General features: G+C 37.4%; 1 protein-coding gene across 8 annotated transcripts in view; it reads right to left on the bottom strand.

The window, feature by feature from the left end:
* Positions 1-22,890, bottom strand: part of LOC135251007 (SLIT and NTRK-like protein 5) — a 102,661-nt gene that overhangs the window by 9,600 nt on the left and 70,171 nt on the right. For 3 of the 8 annotated variants that reach the window (XM_064327925.1, XM_064327924.1, XM_064327927.1), the window contains exon 3: positions 13,837-13,958. The exons of 3 other annotated variants lie outside the window; for them this stretch is intronic. The gene's annotated coding sequence lies outside the window, so the exon portion shown is untranslated. Of the gene's footprint in view, positions 1-2,747; positions 2,825-10,584; positions 10,739-13,836; positions 13,959-22,890 lie in introns of those variants that run through there. 2 more of the 8 variants (XM_064327926.1, XR_010329059.1) reach the window with 2 other exon arrangements.

Below are 22,890 nucleotides of genomic sequence, written 5' to 3'. Positions count from 1 at the left end.
GCTGGGTGGGTAAATTATTATTTACTTTTTCTGGTTTGTGTTGGCATGTCTGCTCAATTTAGGGTATTAAAAAGTATTGAAATTCATTTGCTATGCACTGTATTGTTTGCAGTTTTTTCAGTTATAATTAAGTGGTTTGATTTCTGAGAAAACACATAAGAAATGTGGATACATCCAAAAAAAAGTCTTCTGAAAATTCCATAAATGCACCATAGCATGGTATTCATAGAATATTGGCGAGAAAGTAGCAAAGTAGCAAAAAGGTTTTTTTAGAAATGTTAATGTTGATGTGTCAGTAAAGAGGCAAATCAATCCTACGGAAATGTGACTAAAAGGTCTCTGAGCATGCAGCTCTCTGAGCACTTTACTTAAAGACAATCAAATAGGACACAAACATTAGGGGCTGGATGTGCGTATGTGTACTTTGTGCATGGTGAACATTTTGTCGTCCTGAAATGTTCTCATTCTAGCCGCAGAAAAGATTATTTGGGTCACTCTGATTTGCAGGCCTTGCACAACCCTGCTGCATGAGCACAGATGAAAAAGCAATGCTCATTTTTTTCCTGTAGTATGCATGGCTACTGCATTATTTCTCCCCCAGGGCTCAGCACGTGGCAGCCCAGCACCAATTAAACCTTAAGATCCATTTATAAAGCTCCTCATGAATGCATTAAAATCCAAGTTTACGTGTCATACCTAATCTCTTCTTTAGTCTAACTGTATGATCATTTAAAATTCAACCTTGCACAAGAACACTCTGGCATTTTAGTATTTTGCATGGAATACTAATATAACTAATGATACATTTGTGTGATTAATATAGTCAAAATGAACAATGGAGACACACTGACTAGGTCTCTGACTGGATAATCACATTAACATTAACATTTCCTATTGTGAAGGGAATATACCACAACATGTAAGTTCTTGGAATCCCCTATCCCGATTCTTCCCAAGGAATACACTATTCACAATAACTGAGATTCCTTTGGACAAATCATGAAATAAGTGATTGCAAATATTTACTTGGTTATGTGGTTGGTAGAGAAGATTTACTGTGTTCATTGGATATCGTATTAAAAATGTTTTTGTTGCTGTTTGTTTTTTTAAAAAAAACATCAAATACCCAAATATGATATGCTCTAGCCCCATTCTGTTACACTGACTGATTATGTGACAGCTTTGATTTTGGTCATGTGAAGCACACTATGCTGAGGTTGATGGATAGACGAATCTTATGCTCTGTCAGTTCTTAACTGTCATTTCATCAGAAACTAATATGACTCAAATGACCTGGAGTGGGAAGTCAGGAGGTCCTGGATAAAGAATATGCCACAATTTGTAAGCAGTGTCTTACTAAATAAGAGCCAAGTTAAAAATAGAATCTGGGTTCCACCAAAACAAGTGCAGATACGCAATAGCTGCGACCGCACATGCGCATCCACACACACCCTCACACAAACACGTGACCTCTTCTTTGGCTCATGACCAACCTTTCCACAAAATCTTGTGCAAATCTGAGAATCCATTCGGGAATTATGCGCCTTTTTGTGAGAAGCCACGCCCATCACCACGCCCCCTCTTGGTCAATCGGCCTTGAAAGTTACTCAGCTTGACCTTCGGTCATGACCAACATCCATGCCAAATTTCAGCCTCCTGGGGTGAAAACTGTGTGAAAGTACAGCACGTTTTATAGATTCTTTTTTTTTTAAAAATTTAAACAACTTTTGGCCTGTACTGCGTGTGTATATCAGAGTTCATATATGGGGCTCATGTCAGTTAAAAGATTGGCTAAACTGGCTAGGAGTCTCTAAGAGCCCACAACAAAAACCAATGAACTTCTATTCTCAGTACTGACTTTTACCACTGTCTGAGAAAACTTGTGAGAACTTGAATTTGAAGTTTTCATGGATTCTGTAAAAATAAAACATATTTAGAGCAGCCTTGATTGAGATATAAAAAAAAAAAAAAAGTACAAATTTGAACAGGCTTGATTGCAAACATGCCACTAAATGATTGCTTTATTGGCAAAGTGGGACTCCCCACAGTGATTTAGCCTACATGGACATGTTTCATCCAAGCTACTTTCAATTTACCTCAGACAGACTGAAAGGCATTTCTAAATGTCTTTAGTCAGATACGTCCACAATGCACAATAATAATTTTAAAAAAATAAGAGAAATAACCTTTTTTTTTGCTCAGCCTTTTGTTCTGCTTGTCAGGGCACATTGATCTGAAGGTTATCATCAAAATCTACAATGTTAAACCTTAGTATACATCACAGCTACTTTGCTGTCAATTCCACACAAGGATTCACACTGATGGTGGAGGAGATTGCCTCCATGACACACGAGATTGATTGCCAAACCAAGAGATGGGAGCAGAGGCTACATTTAGTTTTTTTTTCTAGGTTGTCAGCTGGGCAGGCACAGGAAGCAATTTAAAGATACAGAATCGGTAATATGCAAGCCAGCTGGAGGCAATATCTGAACGTCTTGCTGACGATGGGATAAAAAGCAGGCTCTGTATGTATGAATGAATGTGCTATATTTTGTTTAGTTAAAACAATATAGAGCAAAATAATAAAAAAAATGATTCCCCTGCTTCTACCACTATTGATAACAGGGACACAATAAAATAACGAAAAAAGTTGGAAAACACCTGAGCATAATTCTTTTTACAATATCCTGATGATACTTTCTGGATATGTGGGCATCATTTGTGAGCCATTCTTTTCTCAGTTTTACCTGCAGATAGTGCCGGTGGTTATAAATGCATATTACAATTGTCCTCCAACTTATCCGTGATAAGCTACACAGCAGGCCTGTCAAAAAAAAAAAAAAGGTTTTTCATTATCTCTGTATTTGGAAAATGTAATCTCAATTGTAAGCCAATTTCATCACTACAATAATTTATCTGTCAATTTAACTTACAGACTAGTAGACATGCCCTCATAAACGCTTGCAGCCAGCTGCTGTCTATTTTTCCTCTGCAGTCTTTCAATAAATGCACTGCTAGTGTGCTGGAGGGTTGTGCCTTTAATGTAGCTGGCACAGGCAGACTCTAAGCATCTGATTGGCCGAAGGAATAATAACTGCATGAGAAGACAGAGAACGCCCCTTGCAAAATGAAACCGACTGCTTGACATAACAGCCAGTTACATTAAGTTACACATAAGCCACGGCGTGACCCTATGGGACTCATAATGAGAGGGCAGAACTGCTGCTCCTCATGTGTCATGGAGTGACATGTTTTGGTGCCACCTGTATGATCTGCTCCACCTACCTGACTAATAGCTAACGTGTTTTTAGCGATCAGCTATGTAGCACTGTAGCCATCCTATCATGTTTGCCTTTTTCATGCTGACTCGTGAGAACATTTAGTGGGAATATTGCTAAGCCATTCCATTGGATGCTCACCGTGACTTTAATCAATTTGAATATCATATCAGCAGTAAATAAATAATGAGAAAATGGCCAGGGTTCCTTTGATATAATGATTTTACTAGCATGCGGTTTGTATAGCTTTGAACTGTTAGGTAAGAATTACTATTGATGAGCTAACACATCAATGAGAGAATATTTAAACCTTGATTTCAATCATCAGGTTTAGAATTGCACAGTGGGGAACATTTCATTTAGACAATTTTCTAATCTAAATGGATTCAGTTAGAGCATTGCACTTCATATTGCCAACAGCTAAATATTTAGAGATGACTTCAGTTTCACTGTTTCTTTCCCTACTAAATGCTACACTATGCAGAATCACAGGGGCCCAGGCTGTAATATATATGAATTTCATACTTCTTTTTGTTTTTTCTTTTTTTCTATCAATTATTTTAAATATGTTGATCAATCAATGTTAAATTTGATGTTATAAAGTGGAAGGCTTATACAATACTTTACCAGTGGTAACGCATTTACAAATTGCGTGATGTGTGCATTCACCACAGTTATTAAAGTAAACTTGTGATATGTATTATTATTATTATTATTAGGGTGTCAGTCACTCAAACAATTATTATTATTCTTTTTTTTTTTACACAAAACAACAATGTAACTTAATCTAGTCCAACCAAAGAGGATATGGAAACTAAGATTATTCACTTGCTTTGGAAAATCTTTCCAGAAGAAGGAATTTAAAGGGGGGTTATGTTGGGAACATCTTCATGTAACTTATCATCTTTGGTTTAATACGGAAAAGTGAGCTGGAAGCGCAAAACAATATTACTGTCAAATTGTTTTCTACTTTTGCAGAGTATTTAGTCAATTGTTTTGACCACTGGTGGGTTTACCCATGATGTGATATGTTGTAAATTGTAATAGCTATTACATTGTTATTAGATGTTCTGTTTTCTGTCAGCTTGTAGTTAGCTCATTTTTGGCAGCTGGGTTAGCAGTCTAATGCTAACTGTACAGCCAAGCTATAGCCTAGCTAGTATATTTTTACCAGTGTTAAACTGTTGCAGCTTCTGAGCAAGTGTGATCATCTGCACAAACAAATAAATGCCTCCCATGAAGGACATACCAGTGTTGTAAATAATTTATTTGGTGAAATGTTTCTGTGAAAACTACGAGCATTCATTTCTAGAAAGAACAAAGTTGAACCCAAACAAACACTTATTGTTGCGTCATTCATAAATAGACGTTCAAATCTTGTGTACTAATCCCAACAATATGATCGTATGCTTCAGGGGACACTCTAGTGCTGTAACATCAGTGACCATATGCGCCAAAGGGTTAATTTGCTCAGGTCTGCCCATTCTCCCCTGACCTAAGGCATCAATACTAGAAAGGCTGTGTGTTTTTATTGCATTATACCAGCAATACAGATGCCCAGCACAGCTCTGAGGCCACTACCCTGCATAAACCATGGCGTACCAACAAAAAGCAAAATTATAATCAAACATTTGTTTCAAAATATGCAATTCCAAGGCAATAGAAATCTTGTGGAAACAAAAAAGAATTCTTGTCACTGCTTAATGGAATGCAAAAATGAATACTTTATTGAAACTCAATACCACTACAAAGGAAGCCTGAATGATCTTTCTTTCCACTCACATCCAAGAATTGCGGTGACTCAGGGATCTTTCTACAAAATAATACTAAAATACCAGAATAAAATTGTCATTTCATATGCTAACGCAAATCTAAATTCATCCCAGCAAGAAAGGTCATTTTATATTTCCATTAGTACAACACTAACAACATCAGTTGTCAGAAATCATATTTCTCTTTCTCTAATTATTTTCAACTTTTTTCTCTGTGCAAGTATTCCAGAACTTAAAGCATTTGACCTTATACGAGTTGATAAATTATCTGAAAATTGAAGATGAAATCCCCTTCCTGTTCCCTTGATGTCATTTTTACTTGGCTATGCTGTATATAAAGCTGATGTGCTGATCTCAACTCTATTGCACCAACAATGGGGGCATTACCTTATTGCAGGGATACTTAAATCTAACCTTCAAGACCAGTACTACTGCTGTTTTTATTATTTTCCTCTTAACAGGCACTGATTTAAACCTGTGGCACCAGATGAGATAAGTGTCTCACCAATGGCATTCATCAATCCATTAACTAAAGCCGCGTTTCCACCGCAGGAACTATACCCCGGAACTAGGAACCTTTTGAGGAACTCAGTGCGTTTCCACCGCAGGAACTAGGGTCTAAATTTAGTTCTGGGGGCTTTGTTTTACCCCCCAAAACGTTCCTGCTCGGGGGGTAGTACTTTCCGAAAGTACAGGAACCTTTTGGGTGGAGCTTGCAGCGCTGAACATTTCTGATTGGTCGAGTACTCGTAGCATTTGTGTTGTATTTATTTTCCGCCATTACCCGCCATGTTTGAAAATATGCAGCGGCAAACCAATTTATTTTCATAATAACTTCAAATCAAACTTGTATGTTATGCGGGGCAGTAGCCTACTTTTGGTTATAGCCTGTCAACGTCTTGGAATTATAACGTGTGCTCTTCTGTTCTTTTCTTGCTTTAGTATTCGTTTTATAAAATGCTAAGCATTCGTGCTGGGACAGCATATTACGTAGGCTACCAAAACATTCAAACGGATTAATTCGGTTGCTGAATATTTTCTTCCGGATTTTCTTTGTTAGCCCGTTGTAATTGACTCAAAACGTTTGATACAGTTATGTGAGGTATGCGGTAGTTCTGCATAATTCAATTTGGTGATACAGTACAAGCAAACTGGAAATCACCTTCCGCACTTTTTATCCGGGTAAAATAACAGGTTAATTCTAGTAATCTTCCCTTTAGCTTTTTCAGACTGCCGTAATTTTACTCAATTTTACTGCCATTTTTCAATTCCACGAAAAGACGAGGAAGACTATGGACTCATTTATGGTGCATGGTTCACATCTGGAGGGCACACTTCGCTGCTCGGCTAGCAGTAACTTCGAAGGAAAGCAAACGGTGGCTGTACCACTACTAATTTACATTTTCACGCAAGTCCGAGTTTTCGTTCTATTCTTGTCATTTTGCGATTAGCCTATATGGAATTGACGACGAGAAAGTAATAAAACAGCAAATTGTTTACAACATGTGCATGTTTTCTGCTGTTAATGAATGTGTTTGAGAGGATATATGAAAATCAATACATACAAAAGTAACCATATATAGTCATTGTTGGTAACCCGTTGTAAGTGGAATAAACCCCTCCGGGCTGTCCCGGTTATTAGAAAATAATGTAGGCTACTTCGGTGGTAGTATGGGGTTACAGAAGAAATCATATGACAGATGGACCGACGACAACGTCAGTGGGCTAATTTGCCTAATCTTCGCGGTACTTTAGACCCCGGTGGAAACGCAGACAACCATTGGCTGAAGGAACCTTTTAGTTCCTGGTAAAGTAGTTCCTGGGACTGAAAGTTCCGGGTAATTTTGGTGGAAACGCGGCTTAACAGGTTGAACAGAAATCCAGCAATACTACTGGCCTCAAGGGCCAGACTTAAGTATCCCTGCCTTAGAGCCCTATTTACGAAGGATTTGTGGGGCTTTTATAGATGCTAACGAGACAAATAGCTGCTGTTTCGTTAGCATCTAGGTTCACACGGGTAAAATGAGAGAAAAGCAGCATCCTTAAAATTTTGGGTAAATGCATATGTATTTTAGGGATTCTGGACCGTTAAAAATATGGGAGGGGAGAATGGAAGTGTTTGGATATGTCCAGCTCAAGGTCATTTATCATGGCTTATTTAACATCTGGGAAAAGCGGGTGTTCACTTTCGTTCTGGCAGAAGATTGGCATGCCAGCATTTGCCATTCTTAGGAGGTGACATCAGCATCATGGTAGAGTAGAGGAGGGTCGCCATTAAAAGCACTATCAGTGCGCTTAAGAGACACAGACCTCTTTTTAAAGGATTTTTGAACCAATTCTAGATTATTTTTTTCTTAAAACTTTAAATGCAGGTCCAAAACATTGCAGTGTTCATTTGAGAACCTCATCCAAACTGTAAAACAGTTTTCCCATGGGATTTGATAATAACAGCATATTATGAAGACTTAGAAGTGATTCCTGCATTTATTAATCTAGACTGGTTTGCTACAATGTTGTTTGAGTGTATGTGAATGTACATTGGCAAAAATGATATCAGCACCAGCTGGTTCAAAATTCTGTTGCTAGGTTTCTTAATAAAGCAAAAGCAGGTCACAGTACTTGTTTCCTTACATTGGCTTGAAGTGGTACATAGAATGGATTTTATTAATCTTTTGATAACTTTTAAAGCACTACGTTGGTTACAAAATTAAACCGTGTACAGCATGAAAGGAACATTTTAGCCTAATTGGTTTTTCTAGGATAAAAGTAAAAATGCAATAATAAATAAATAAATTAATAAATAAATGAATACACTGTGGGCCCAGATCATCTCTTGTATTCTAATAAAATAAATCTTTGGACGAATAGTTTATGTTCAATGGTCTCAAATAAGCATTGCTGTTGCTTGTTGTAATAAAAATGGATTGGGTGAAATGTACAACGGTGTGACATGATGAATGGATTCATTACTGTATTATCACAACTAGTTAGATGATTCACTTCTACATCTTTATGTGCTCTGCTTACCATCTCATTTGATCATTCATTTTTGCTTATACCTCATTTAAAACCATGGGTGGGCTGCGGAGCAAGAAAGAGTACATAAATCTGGTGTAAGCAGGCATCGGTCCAGATATAGCTAAATTACCATTCAACATATTAAGGCTCATAAGCAAAATAAACTATGCAGTTAGTGAATTCTCTGGTTGAAACAGACTCATTTGATCATTTCAGTTTGAATTCAACAAAGACTATTTTTGAAAAAAAAAAAATTAAAACAATTTAGGGATCAATGGGAAATCATTTCTCCAAAAGTGTTTCCACCCTTGATAATTATGAGCAAAAAAAGACAAAAGCTGTACAGCAGAGGTAATAACATACTGTATGTAACTAGATGTGGTGTAAGGACTGTGTGGTAAGGAGGGAAACACCTTTAAGACCTTTTTTCAGTAAGAATGGGAAAGGAGGTATAGAAACATGATACTGTATGTCCTGTGATAACTTGATGTGCATGATTTTGTGCTAGGTAGCATACCTGCATCTTGCAGTCTGTGCCTGGCACCACATTAGCTAGATAGGTAACGTTATAACTATCATAATAATGTTAGATATTAGCATTTAAGCTAAATTTTTGTAGTTAAAAGCAAATGATTTAACATAGTTGTGTAGCACCTGTATACACTCATATATATTTCAGTTGAGAAAAACTTTGTTTGAGCTTACTTTGTTAACATGCTGAGTAATTCTGACTCATGGAAAAGAAGTTCCCCAGGGTTACCATTCAGAAGAGACTAGGATTAGTTACCATTTTATTTTGGGTTTGCCATTCTCCAGCTTGTCTTCAAAAAAAGGGGAACAATACATTAAGGGTTAAACTCACCTTGCCCTGATTGTGATATTGATTGGGTTTACAGAAAAGATGTAACTGACTAAATCACTTTTTCAGGGCCTGAAGGAGGATTTCCATTCATTGGCTGGCATACTATCTTTTTGTGCATAGGCAGTAGAAAAACTGTGAGTTGTTCATTGTAAAATAATCTTCACTGACTAAAAAACACTCTTGAACTGACCATTCCATTACTTTAAGTAATTTAAAGATTGATTGTTGCTCATGCATTAACAGAGAGAATTAAGCAGAAGGAAAACTGAAAGAATTAATCCCTAGTCTGAAAAAACAGTCTCAATAGACATGAAAAAAAAAGTGTTTAATTGAACTCTAATTAGTCACTTTTAAATAGAAATTGTCAGTTGGAGAAAGAAAATTCCGCTATTATGTCTATGTAAATTGGCTATTCAGTTGAATATTAGCTTCATTTTGTACGGTCAACAGCAAGACACTGTGGTACACATCCATAACTGTTATTGTGGTTTTATGCCGTTATAGTACAACATTCATCATCATCCAGGTATTCACCACTATCTCTTCAAACAGGGAACAGACAAGGCAGGTAAATTTGAAACTAGTTTGAACCATAATGAGCAGTATTTGTCAAAACATGATAGCATGGGTGCGCTTAAGCAGTAAAACTACCGGTATGAAAGTTGCACCAGTATTTGTTCCAAAACTCTAAAGCAATATCTTGCTAGCTATGTCGATAAGACATAGTGCCTAAAATACAGTATCACCGTTCAATGTGTGTCTCCTTTAGGACAATATGCTGCACAACTCAGGTCATATTTCAAGCCACTAGGCCAAGTATGGAATAACCATTGTGATTTACAATCATATTTGCACTGCTTGGCTTGCCAGTCAGTCATACTTTCACATTGCATCTTATATTTTACAACTTAGTTTTGGATGCTCTTATGTTTTCTGGTGCAAAGGCCAGAAAAAAAGGGTAAACCAGTCCTATGGTTTAAGATATTTTTTTTCCCATTTTGTCCGTTCAAATAATAATAAATACACTTAAAAATAAAAAAAAAAAAAAAAAACTGCAATACCTACAGTGATATTTAGGACATATCTATTTTTTGATTTGGCTCAGTAATCCACAGTTTTAGAATTGTATTCAAACAATTTTAGGGTTCATCCATTTTGGTTTTTTGCTGCACTGTTTGGTTTTTACTACACTGCAAGGTGCAAACCACTAGTTAGCCACACAAAAAGATGGCCAGGTTACAGTTTACTCAGTACCTACAAGAACCAGAGTTCTTTTAGACAGATGAGATCAAGACTCTCTTGTTTCACAGTGATGGCAAGAGCAAAAGTATGGAGGCCAAATGGAACTGCCCAAGATCCAAAGCAAACAAACCCAACCACCCCACCCCGTCTTCAAGCAGTCATTGCATGCAAAGGATATGTGACAACGTACTAAACATGACAACTTTCATTTGCATAACATTGATGTCCCAAACATTATGGTGCCCAGAAAATTACTTCTTATATTATTTATAAAAAGTGCTGCAATTTCTACCGAAATGTATAAAAATACCCAGAAATAAATTCTGAGTGTGCACTCTAACCACAGGTGATTTATTTGATAGCAAATCTAAAATAGTGGAATACCGAGCCAAATCAGGATAAAAATATGTCTTTGACCCAGACATTATGGAGCTCACTGTATGTATAGACAAATTATATATCATTGATACATATTTTTTCTATGGGAGGAGGGAATCCATGAAAAAACAAATAAAGGTCAAAAGAGTCAGCAATCTGTGAATTTCATTGTTGGAGGAGACGGGGAACTGAAAAGAGAGACAAAATCAAGGGCATTGTTATTCATTGATTGAAGACAATAAACGGAATTACATTTATTTGCAGTAATTTTGAGGAAACTTAGCAAAGTGAATGTTTGCCACACAGTTAGGTTTATTTTTAAATGAAAATATAAACCACCTCTCATGAATTTAGGTACATTATTTTATTCATCATTAAGTCTTTTTGTTTTCTTGTATAGATATTTTGATTACAGGCTATAGACAGGAAGGCAGGTACAGTACATATTAAATCATTGGGGAAAATGCCCTTAAACTGTTCACCGACATTCCTCACAGTTATGAAGCCATTGTAACAAAAAAGTTCATATATTCATTATAACTCAGTATCAGAGTCTCCTCAGTCAACCTTCACAGAGGCCCTATTTTCACTGTGCCTGATGTCCATGTTTGGACAAACTCCAATTCCCTCTTCTGTCTAGTGAAATAATTAAAGAAATGCTATGGCTAAATCTGGACTGTTCCATTGCTGACTGCGGCTGGCACTCAGGTGGGTCGATATATAATTGGCCATACTACCACTTGGGGGGGGGTGGGGGGGTGGAGGTTTCGCTTAGCAAGGTACTCCCACCTCATCACTCACTTGGGACTCCTCTGGTCCCTGTGAGCTCATCTAAAAACAAAGAGTGCTTTGTTTTTTTCTGTGCAGTTCCCCAAAATATAGAATGCTCTGCCTGAACATATTAGGGCCGCACAGACTGACTCCAGATTTAAGTCGATTTTAAACAGTATTATAGTATCTGATTGATATTTATTTATATTATTGACTTGACTTAGTTAAGTCATTGATACATATTTGTTTTTATTGCTACCTGCCTTTCTTATATAGTATTACTTTAAGTATTCAAATATGATTGCATTACTTTACTATTGTCCTATGTTGTATTGTGCTGTTGTGATGCAATTTGAACCTGCGGCCTTAAGCCTCTCAGAAGAAAGGTACAAAAATTGCCTTAAAAGGTAAAGATGTTTGTCGTTACCCTATATGTACATAAATTATACCCCTAGCCAAGAATACATAATTCATTAGTACCTTTTCGTCTTGTAAAAGGTCATTATTAGCACCAAAAGAGACCATTTCTATATTTTCAGGCTACATTTGGGAAATGTGTTTGTTAAAGAACAATAATGTACCTCCATCACTTGAGTGTGAACAGTGCTCTCTGTGGTGCCATGCAGGATGAAGAATAGGTCCAGCAGTAGGAGGACTAGCTGTATAGTACAGTATCTCAGTTTAGGCCAAGTTGAGCTTTAGTCATTGATGATTTTAATAAAATCCCCCCAAATGTCAGGAGCGAATGTCAAGGCAGGAAGCAAACCAGTTGCAAGCTGAGCCACTGATTCCCAAGGCAGTCTGGGAAGACACAATGATGTGGTGGTCAACCTTGTCAAAAGCAGAAAGGAAATCAAAGAGTATAAGAATGGAGGAAATAGAAACTGCCTTTGCTGGGGGCTATCTCAGAGAGTGGTTAGCCCTGCGGCTGGTGAGGTATGCTACGTACTTCCAGAATACAAAGCTTTTGGCTCTCAAAAAGAGAAAAGGAGACAGTCGGTTAAACACAACACGTTCAAGAGTTTTCGAGAGGAAGGGAAGAAGGGAGACAATGATACTTCTGATTATTATTATTATTATTATTATTCAGCACAACAAATGCATAGCTCAGCAAGTGGACTATAGAAGGAAAAGAAGCAATGTTCAATCGCACAGTTAAGAGTGTGCATGTGCTATCCCAGATGACAAGTAATGTCGCAGCAATGGGATGGGCCTTTGAATGAGCTCTGCCTTTCCAAATCAGGAGAAGCTTTAAAATGAGGGAAATTAGAGATACAATTGGCTAATGGTCTCCAAAAGCACTGTTGAGTGGAAAACAGTCGGGGGCTTGTGGGCGAGAGTATCTGAGGAGTTAATGCGCTTCAGCTGTTGGGATCCTTGTGTGGGTGCACGTGGCACAGTGGTGACTCAGGAGGCAGAAATGGCAATTAAAAAAAAAAAAAAATGTTTAGAAAGATAGCAATTCACTGCATACAGATGGAAGTGATGTGTCATTTTATATCAACTGCTAATCAACGTTTTTACCTCTGACCCAGAAAATGCTTTATGAGCTGCATTGATACACTGCTAATTCAGCCTGAATAATTAGCCTTCATCCCTTCAGTTTAAATGTGCTGAAAAGATAACCTTGATATTCATGAAGAGAAATGGCTGGCCACAGATATGTGTTTAAGAATTAAACCTTGCTGCTTTCAATAGTGTTCTTTTATTGTAGTTGCTCCATTCACTTCCCCAGTAAAATAAACTCTGGATTTTTGGTTTCACAAGGCGTTCACAATTTAGCCAGACTTGTTGCTGGGGCAACAGAGTCTTAAGCTCAAACCTGAAAAAAACCTCAGGTTTATGCTTAAGTTAGCTGAATGACATGAACGTAGCCTATATGCCACATAGTGCAATCACACACACCAACAGCAAAATGAATGTGAGGTTCTTGTCATATATAAGAAGAGCATTTGGAAGTGAATGTGTTTTTAGAGACCAACAAGATCCTTTAAGGCAGTGATTCCCCAAATCTTCTAGTCTGTGGTCTAGCAGTTCCGATTCTTAAAGTCTCAGGGACCGCCACACATTGTATGGTCAACAACATCATGCATTTCATTATGACTGTAATTGCAAGGGACTAAGAACCATAGCTTTAAGGGCCTTGTACGATTATCTTTGAGTGCTACTGATTGAAATCATTAAAGCTATTATTAAAGCCAAAGAAAATATCAGTAAAGTCACAGTATAGCCAACCGAACAATCAAGACAGTGTACCTTGCACATAAGTGAGTTTATCATATTTCCTGGGCATGCAAAGGTGACACTATGTAGGAAGGTTTCTATGCAGGTAAAGATAATAGCATTTCCAAATGTCCTGTGAGGTTAACCAATAACTTGCACATTACCCAGTTGAAAATGTAGAATTCCAATAAAGATGCTATATTTGCAGTGTAATGGCGGAAGCTGGGGGGGGGGGGGGGTGGTTTATTCACACACTATTACACATGACCTTTAGGTAGCATTCATTACTCACCCATTCCCCTCCTCCTGTAGGTGGTCCTCAGAGAAAGAAACACTGTCGTTTATTTGCTGTGCAGTGTCATGAATCATCAGCACATTATCAGTGTCAAAGGCAGCCCCTTTTTCAACCTCGATCTGTCAGGAATTGAAAATGCAGAAGGCCTATAATCATGAGCATGGCGGCTTGGAATGGCTGCCAATTCATTAATGAAAGAAACAAGACAAAACAATAAATACTGTAGAAGATTAAAAAAGTAACATATACACATTTTGGCTTCATTGATTTCAGCAGCATTACAAAGGGCTAGCTCGGGGTAGCTCAAAGCTGTCAAGCTTATTTTTTTCTATAATTTGTTGCTTTGCCATTGTCTAGTTCTTGTCTGTATAGGATTCTAAAATAAGAAATACTCTCAACAGAGATAATTAATCACAGTGGGAGCTGAAGACATGTAATTATTTAGGCTACCCCTGAACACATAGAGCACATTGCTTTGTTTCTGCAAGTATCATTTCTTGAATGTCACAAAGCTATTTTAATCTATTAACTCAGACATTGTCATCTGATTTTGTTTTGCTTTTGTTATGTTATCTACTAAGGCAGTTATAAAGCCTGCAAATTATAGTATTCTAAACTGTGCATTTCCATTATTTGTTTATAATCCTGAATCCTTAGAATCTCCCTAGCCATTTAAACTTCTAAAAATGTAATTTTTAATAGTTATTAGTGCTTCAAATGGTTTCTTTCAACACTTTCTTTATTTCACAGATCAACCCGACTAGCTCTCCTTACTTATACTGTTTCAGTTCATATCAGTCTTGAGGTTTGATGAAGGAAGCACATTTTGCCACCTCACACAATACTAAATCATTTTTGTTAGAAATATACTGGATATGTTCAATGCGGGCATACAACTGTTACAAAAAGCTGCATGGGAAACATTCCATGTGAAACTACTTTGACTGGTAATTAACAAACAGATAAAACAAATAAATGAATGAATGAATGAATGTGCCATAAAAAAGATAGGGTGATCGGGAATGTGTTTAGTGGGACTGTGACGTTTTAACTTTCTCTAAGGCAGTGAGATTTCGCTTTGCAGCACATGAAATATGTGGCTTCTTCGATTCATCTGCTGTTCATGCACCATTTCACTCAAATCTGCATCAGAATCTTATCTCATTGACAGAGTAATCTACAGATTACTATGTCAAGCTAAAATGTTATATCCATCACTTACCACTCACCTCACAGTTCATAGTATTTCAGACTGCTTTTCAATTTAAAAGACTGATTGCAACATAATTACTGACAAGTAGGTGCATCCATGCATTTGTGAAATTAAACTTCAATTGATTCATATGTATTAAAAAGATGTTAAATAAGGAAACATTTTTGAAATATCAGTGGATACTGATGAGGATTATTTAAATAAATAATAAATTGGTTTCCAAGACAAACATCTGAACTATAAGAACAAAATTTCAGTAAATACATTATAACTGTACAGCAACAAGACATTTATAAGGCATGCATAATTAGTACATTTGTGTATTTTATCCAATATAGCAATTAGCTGAATTCCACATGTTCAAATGTGAATGCATTTATTAATTTATTTATTTATTTTCGTGTTCAGTCATGCTCAGTATGACCCATTCCATAAGGGGCTATTTGGACAAATGATTCATATAATTCCATTTATCAGTGTATTATTATTATTATCTTACACTGGCAAAGTCAAGCAGGGATTTTCTTGTCAACGGCCCCAGTAATGGGAATTGGATTGAAGCCATTATTTTCCAAAGAGATCTAAAATTTCTTTCAACAAGTTGGACATATGTTTGGTGGTTCATTGAAATACTATTTGTTATTAATTTTATGCTATTCGGGCTTCCCCCCTTTCTCTCTCTAGTTTGGAATGTATGTATATTTCAAAGCTCATTGCTGTAACATGCATGACTGAGTCAGGAGAGTGTGGACAGAATGTCCCCTCCTCTGAAGGCTGCGCTGCTAAGCACTGCTTTCATATTACACTGCATGCCATGAGTTCAGCTCGCAGAGACCTTAATGGTGAACACACTTCATACGCAGCTGAGCAGGATGGCTTGGTACCTAATCGACCGGCAGGTGAGGGGTGCTGGCCACAGCCAGCGCTGTCCAGATCCAGATTCGACGCAAGACCATGGGGCCCATCCATGCTCTAGTACAGTGCATTAGCAGGATGCACCACAGAGTTACCCCTGATCACTGAATTATTTGGCAATAAAAAATTTAGTCAATCAGGAAAAATACATTTGTATGTTTCTGTGTCCTGTTGGCAGATACACACCTGCCACAAGCTTGACAAAACTAGGTTTTTTTGAGAGCCAAAAGCTTTCATTCTGGAGGTATGTGGCATAACAATCCAATTTTTTATTAAGTTATTTTTTTAATATTAAGAAGGGTTTTAGTTACTTAGAAATGTTATGTCAGAGCTTTACAAATCAGAAGAGGTTTTTAAGAGACATGATTTGATTGTTATCCAAGTAAGCCTAATTAATTTTATTGAATGGTCAGGTGCTGCCAACAACACGCAGTGCAAGATGAAGCGTAGTGGGATTTTCATGTAAAACAGTTTCTTGCCAATTATGATGTTGTATACTTGATGAACTGTGTATATACAGCTCAATAACATTTGGTACGAAGATATTTTTAAAATTATTATTTATTTTTTTTATTTGGCTCTGTACTCCACAATTTTACTTTTGTAATCAAATTCACGTGGTTAAAGAACCATTCACAAATTCTCACTTATTTTTATACACTTTGGTTTCACCATGTGGAAATGAATGTTACGTAAATGAAAGTAGTCATGTTTAATACTTTGTTGAATATCCTTTGCATGCAATGACTTACTTGAAATCTGTGACATATAGGCCTAGATATCAATAGGTACTGAGTATCTTCTCTGGCAATGCTCTGCCAGGCCTGTACTGCAGCCATCTTCAGCTCCTGCTTGCCAGTTGCCTTAACGTTTCTTTTCAGTATATGAAACGCATGTTCAAATGGATTGAAATCAGGTGAATGGCTTGGCGTCAAGAATTTTCTAGTTTTTGGCTTTGAAAAACTCCTTTTTTTTGCTTTAGCAGTAAGGGAGAGCGGGGCAAAACCTGACCTGGGGTAAAATGTAACACATACTTTTTAGGTAGGCTTCGATCTTGAACAAAGTATTTCAGGTTAAACGCGCAGAATTATCATATCTTTGTCTCCAACGAATGGCGGGAGATAAATATTTAGGTGATATTTCCAAAAGTGTATTTTGGCTATATGCAAGTTATTTTTTTACCGGAAGTGTTTTTTCAGCTACTGTATTTTAAAGAATGTCAAAGAATCCAAACGTATGTGATTGTCTTTTAGTGACTTACAGATCACATAGTTTTGATATTGCGTGCTAGCTTTCTTGGATTACTAGCCAGGCATAAGTGCAGACACACGCCCAGTGGATTTAAACCAAACAAAGTTGTTAGCCAGCTGTCAGCAGGTTATTAATTAACCAATTGATTGGATTTGTTCAACTCATACCAGATCTTCGTAAATGTATTTAACTAAACTTTAGCTATGTGGTGACATGGACTGATTGGATAGAACAGACATTAGGCGGAAACCGGAGAATAATGTAGTCTTGTGATAGATTTTAATGGATATAGGTTTCCCATGAAAAACATATAAATGTAATCAAAAATTTAATTAAAGACTGTTTGTATCATATAACATGGAATTATAATAATAGATCAATGACAATACATGTTATGACACATATTAGAACACATTATTGGATACATATATAATAATACAAGATGTTGCACACTGCTATTTGGAATAGGCAGGAATTACCTACCCACTCACATGAAAGTATACGCAGGCTAGATGCTGTAGCATTAGTACTGCTAGAAAGCACTATAAAATATGCATATGCTTTTTTATTATACGTATTCTCTGCTGGGATTTCAGTAAACAGGAGCAGTCTCTGTGAAAGGTTTGTCCTTGTGGGCTCGTAGTGATCCTCCATGTCCTTGTAAGTGTTTTCCAGGAGAAGTTCCATTAGGGTTGCAGGATTGAATTCCATTAGCGTACTGCTATATTGACCGGTAAATGTGTCTGAGAGCATCTCCAAAGCCAATTAGGATTTAATTATGTCCTTCTTCCCTGTTCACTGCTGCTCTTGGCTTTAAAGGGGTTCCTTGTGAATGACTTATTTTCTCTTGAGCACTTGACAGAATTAATCAAAGGGGATGGGGGTGGGGGTCTGGGCAGGGGGGTCCTTCTAGGTTTCAGCTGTTTACTCTTCCTGCCTAACTAACTGCTTCTAATAGTGTGGAAACTATTCTTGGAGTTCTGAGCAGAGACCCTCGTTTTTGTCTTTTCACACGTGAAAATCACAATTTCATGTGGGAATTAAACATTAGCCTAAATATTTCACGTCCATGAAAGTTACCATATGCAAAAACAAAACATTTGACAAGCTATCATGTGGAGTTCAACATTTTCACTTGAATGTGAACTACAATTTTTTCTCCCGCCAGCTGATTCCACCTAGCCTGTGCCCTGGTGTATTTTGGTCCATTCATTGGCATCAATGCATGCAGTTCACCAACCCGCCTTCAGAAGTTCTGTAATGTGTCCTCATTTACGTCCGAGACATCCAGGATTTTTGGCAATGTTATGCAGCACACAAGACGCCACGAGGTATATTCACACCTCCTGAGGGCTGTTTTGGAATCTTCCATCTGACTTACGCAAACATCTGAAGCATGTTTTCAGTACTTCAGACATCCTGTCTGTGAGAGTATGTCTAATACAGTCTGTGTTTTACTCAGTTTTTGATTGATTGACTATTCACACACTATGTACGTGCCATCAGCCATATCTTTAACGGATAGCCATTGACCCATATCAGCCACCCCTCCACTGCAATTATCTAATTCGGATCAATATTATGACCATCTATTGTGATGTTTTTTTTATTGTTTTTTTTTTATTGTATTTTTTGGATACACATGATGATAATAGTTCACGTTATGCAAGTTTGTGCATGTCATGCCCCTGTGTGACAGGAGGCTGTACGCGTGTTGCAAATCTGCCTACGCAGGTGCACATTTATATCTTAAAATAACTGTTTTAAGGGCAAACACCCAAAGAATGAAAGAAACATTTTTTTATATTGCTTCTGCATGGGAATTTCTGAACAGGCAAAATCTGGGGTCTTCCTGACTAAAACAGAGAGTGTAGATTTATTTTCTTGAGCAGCTCAGGTGAGATCTTATCTTTACTGAACATTTCCAACATGGCCTGATGGAAATGAATATTACTTCCCCGTTCATTAATTATGTGAGAGATAGAGTGCCAGTTCTGCGGCTTTGAATTGCTGGTCTACTCTGCCCTTTTTGTCTCTTTGTGTGTGCACCACCATAGGTTTTCATTGTTTTTCTGCCTATGTTTAGGATGCATCTAAAGTAAGCACCGACATTTTGTTCTTTAATCCTTTTCTTCCTGGATTTATTTTTGTCGGCAGAAGGGGGTGTAAAATCCCAAAGGGTGAGCACCAGGGGGTGCAGGGTTAATGGGATAATAAGGATGAATTAGTGAGTAGGAAGTGCACATTTTCTCTTTTTCTCTGTGTGCGTGGGTGTGCGATTGCTGATGCCAGCGGATTTGGTGACGCATGGGAGTCTTGCACTCATAACCGCACCAGGTGCTGTCATTCAGAAAAAGAATGGCCGCTGAAAGAAGATTGCAAGCCACGAGACTGGTCGATTTAAAGGGTTTTCCCCATTACGAATGGGGAGGGCTGTGTGTGAGGTAGGAGTGGGAAGCGTGGGCTTTGTGAATGCCAGGCAGAACAGGAAGTTGATGACGACAAGGTTGCTCACAGAAGGAGCTGCCGTGGCATCTTAACTACAGAGTAGAAAGCAAAGAGTCATCGGAGCATAGCAATTTAAGAAGGGTCCCTGCAAAACACGGTCATTCTAATGAATGAGCTGTGCACTGTGCATGCAATTGTGTTATTGTGTAACACAGTGTCCTTGAATACTGTTGTTTGTACAGATTTCTGTGTTAATGGCAATGGGGCTAGCCATAAAACCAGTGCAAAATTGTGCATTCACAGTTTAGCAGAAAGACAGCTGATGTTTCTGCACCGCTACATATTATCTGTATTCAAAATGTCCAGTATATATTCTGGGTGTGGCTTATGCTTTAGAGGGGGAAGAAAATGCCAATTGCCATCTTATGATTGGATTATTACATTAGAAGGCTACATTTTTATGGAAGTGGAGAAATGAGAGCACTCATTTTATTTATTTATTTTTATTTTTTTTATGTTTTCTGTGTGATGGTATTTTTCACATAAGAATAAATGCACTCAGTCAGAAAATTTCCAGGCTTAAAACTACCAATTAATTGATATGAATTTATCTTTTGTATCTTTTGTATAATAGATTCATCTACATAAAGGCAAGAGCCAAGTTGTGCTAGCAGATTGATTGACAATGTCACTCATTCATTCAATATTGATAATTCCATGTGCTGGGCAGTTGCCAGAGTAATCACAGCTCTTTGCAAGTCACTGAAAAACAACTTGACATCAATTATCAATAATTAATTGATTAAAAACTATGCAGCGTGCATTGAAATATGTGTCATTGTCATCAGAATTTAAATGAAAGGAAAGTCCCTTTACAATTCCAAACAACAAATGTCAGAGTTTATGCTGTTGGTATCTAACTCTTAGATTATGACCTTTGAGAAACAGACAATATAATTTAACATGGCAAACCTACGTGCTCTGTGTGATCATAGGAATGTACCTGTTTTCTCTCTACCCTCTCTCTGCTTCACAGATCTCAAAGTAAAGATCCTTCGACCAGTATGGTTAGTCCAGGGGTTTTCTAACTGTCCTGGAGAGTTTTCTCTCCTTTAAAAGTTTTATGCCTTCTGGAGGAAACTTAAACACTCAGAGACAAGACTGTGTTTGCACAGTATTCAAAGATTCAAAGTGCAAATACGGCCATGTTTGACAAACCTATCCAAATGGAAACAGGCATGTGCATTTTAACCTCATTGAAAAGAATACCATCAACATTGTTCCCTTTTAATAAAATGAAGTCAAAAGGCTTTATCTCCGATGCAATTTAGAAGTAAAAGAAGTAGACTACTAAACTGATGGGCATATTGGCAGGTTATGCACATGACAAACAGCTGAATAAAGCTCAACTGATTTGGCATGCACTGCCATATCAGAAATTAGTTGTCCACCATGCATTATGGGACCTGAACATTGGACAGTGGGGCCTTGGTCTGATGAAAAATGAAACCTCTGTTCTAAACAAATTAGATTTTCAGTGAGACTCATTAGCTTTGAACTTTGTTACAACAAGTACACTAGCACATTTAAGATGCTCGCCAGCTTTAAATTACATAAAATGTGAAGTGTGTTTTATGTGAATCAGGAAATGCTCCCAGATATCCAAAGCTCCCAATATGTGTCAACCCAGTGTTTGTTTGCTACGAGGCAGTTTTTATAGCATACATTTTTTATAACATGCATTTTATCTCTACTGGGGTGTCCATTTTTGAGACAGCAATTGAGATTGCCCAGATGGTGAAGGTCATAAATGAAATGGCTTTCTGTCAAGTCAGAATTGTTAGGCTATTGACATTATGTGATCAGACGTGAGTTTTTTTTTTTTTTTTTACATTTTAACCATTTGACATACTTTTACAAATACTTTTAATATGTATTTTGCTTCCTACTAATACTTATCCAAGTAATGTTTAACATAGATAAAATCTGGAAATATGATTTGATGTGGAAAAAAATAAAACAATATAAAGTAGAGGAATCGTCAGTGACCGCCTGCTGAAAGCTCTTTGGCAAGTGTGAACATCCGTTTAAGATGCAGAATTCACATTGAGTTTGTGAGCTTGCTGAAACTGTCAGCACCCGCAAACAGATAAAGACCAAATCAAATCTGTGAGAAAGCCTATACTGCAAGCTCCTCTGCATTTTCTTCACAAGATGAATGATACACATGGGTGAGGCTTTTATAGGAAAATAGTTCCATTATCTTTGGTAAAAGGAAGATATCAATAGGAAGATAAGAGATAGCAAATGATCACATATGAGGCTTTCTTCTATTTTTAGAGTTAGCCTACTGGTGTAAGACATTCAGAGGAGGGTGCCCAATGAGTGTTAGTATTCTTGAGGAGCTACATTGGAGTGGCTCAAGAATAAAAATACAAATGTGCTTGAGTAGCCTGAGAGATATTTGTTTTCTCCCTCTGGATCTTCCCGGTCTTCTCCTGTTAACATTACTTCCCATCAGCTGGAACCTTCTGAGTGTGTACTGAAAACTGCACATGGGAATCTTAAGTGTCTTTGCAATTTCTCACTGGGAATAACCTTTTTGCCACAGTGTTTACTTGGCCCCACAACATCTAAGCATAACCCCATCTTCTTTTCCATATTATCTGCAACTTTAGTGACTATTTTTCTTGCACTATAGGCTAACTCAATTTAAAATGTCCAGTTCACATGTGACATTTTATTTTCCCATTTAAAATATTTTAATTCCCAAATTTCACGTGTTTTTGCTTAAGGCAGAGCACCACCTCTCAAATGACCTATGCAATTACGTTCCAACATTAACTGATATTTAAAGCAATCATTTACCATATATGGCTCCATTCCAGATAAAACATACCCTGCGCAATAGGTTAGTGAGTGGAGTTTCCTGAGGGTTCACTCAAATGGGCTAAAAATTATTCAGTTTAAATAGTGACTTTTATTACAGCAAGTAATAAAACTAGTCTATCTAGGAAACAGTCTCTGTCAGTTCAGTTCATGAATAATAATCGTAAAGTATTATTAGTGCACAGAAGAGAGAGGAGACTGCAGAAAGCCTCAAGGAAACAAAGTCTCAAAGCCATGATCCTCACATTCCATAAGTGCGCTGTTGTGCCTTAGCTAGAGGCTCACTGAGAAATCCATAGTTCCTGCCTGTTCACCTGCAGTTGCAACCAGCTGAC

This window comes from Anguilla rostrata, chromosome 3, assembly GCF_018555375.3.
Source record: "Anguilla rostrata isolate EN2019 chromosome 3, ASM1855537v3, whole genome shotgun sequence".
Taxonomy (NCBI): Eukaryota; Metazoa; Chordata; class Actinopteri; order Anguilliformes; family Anguillidae; genus Anguilla; species Anguilla rostrata.
Note: the sequence above shows the minus strand (reverse complement) of the source record. Positions and strands in the feature narration are given on the sequence as shown.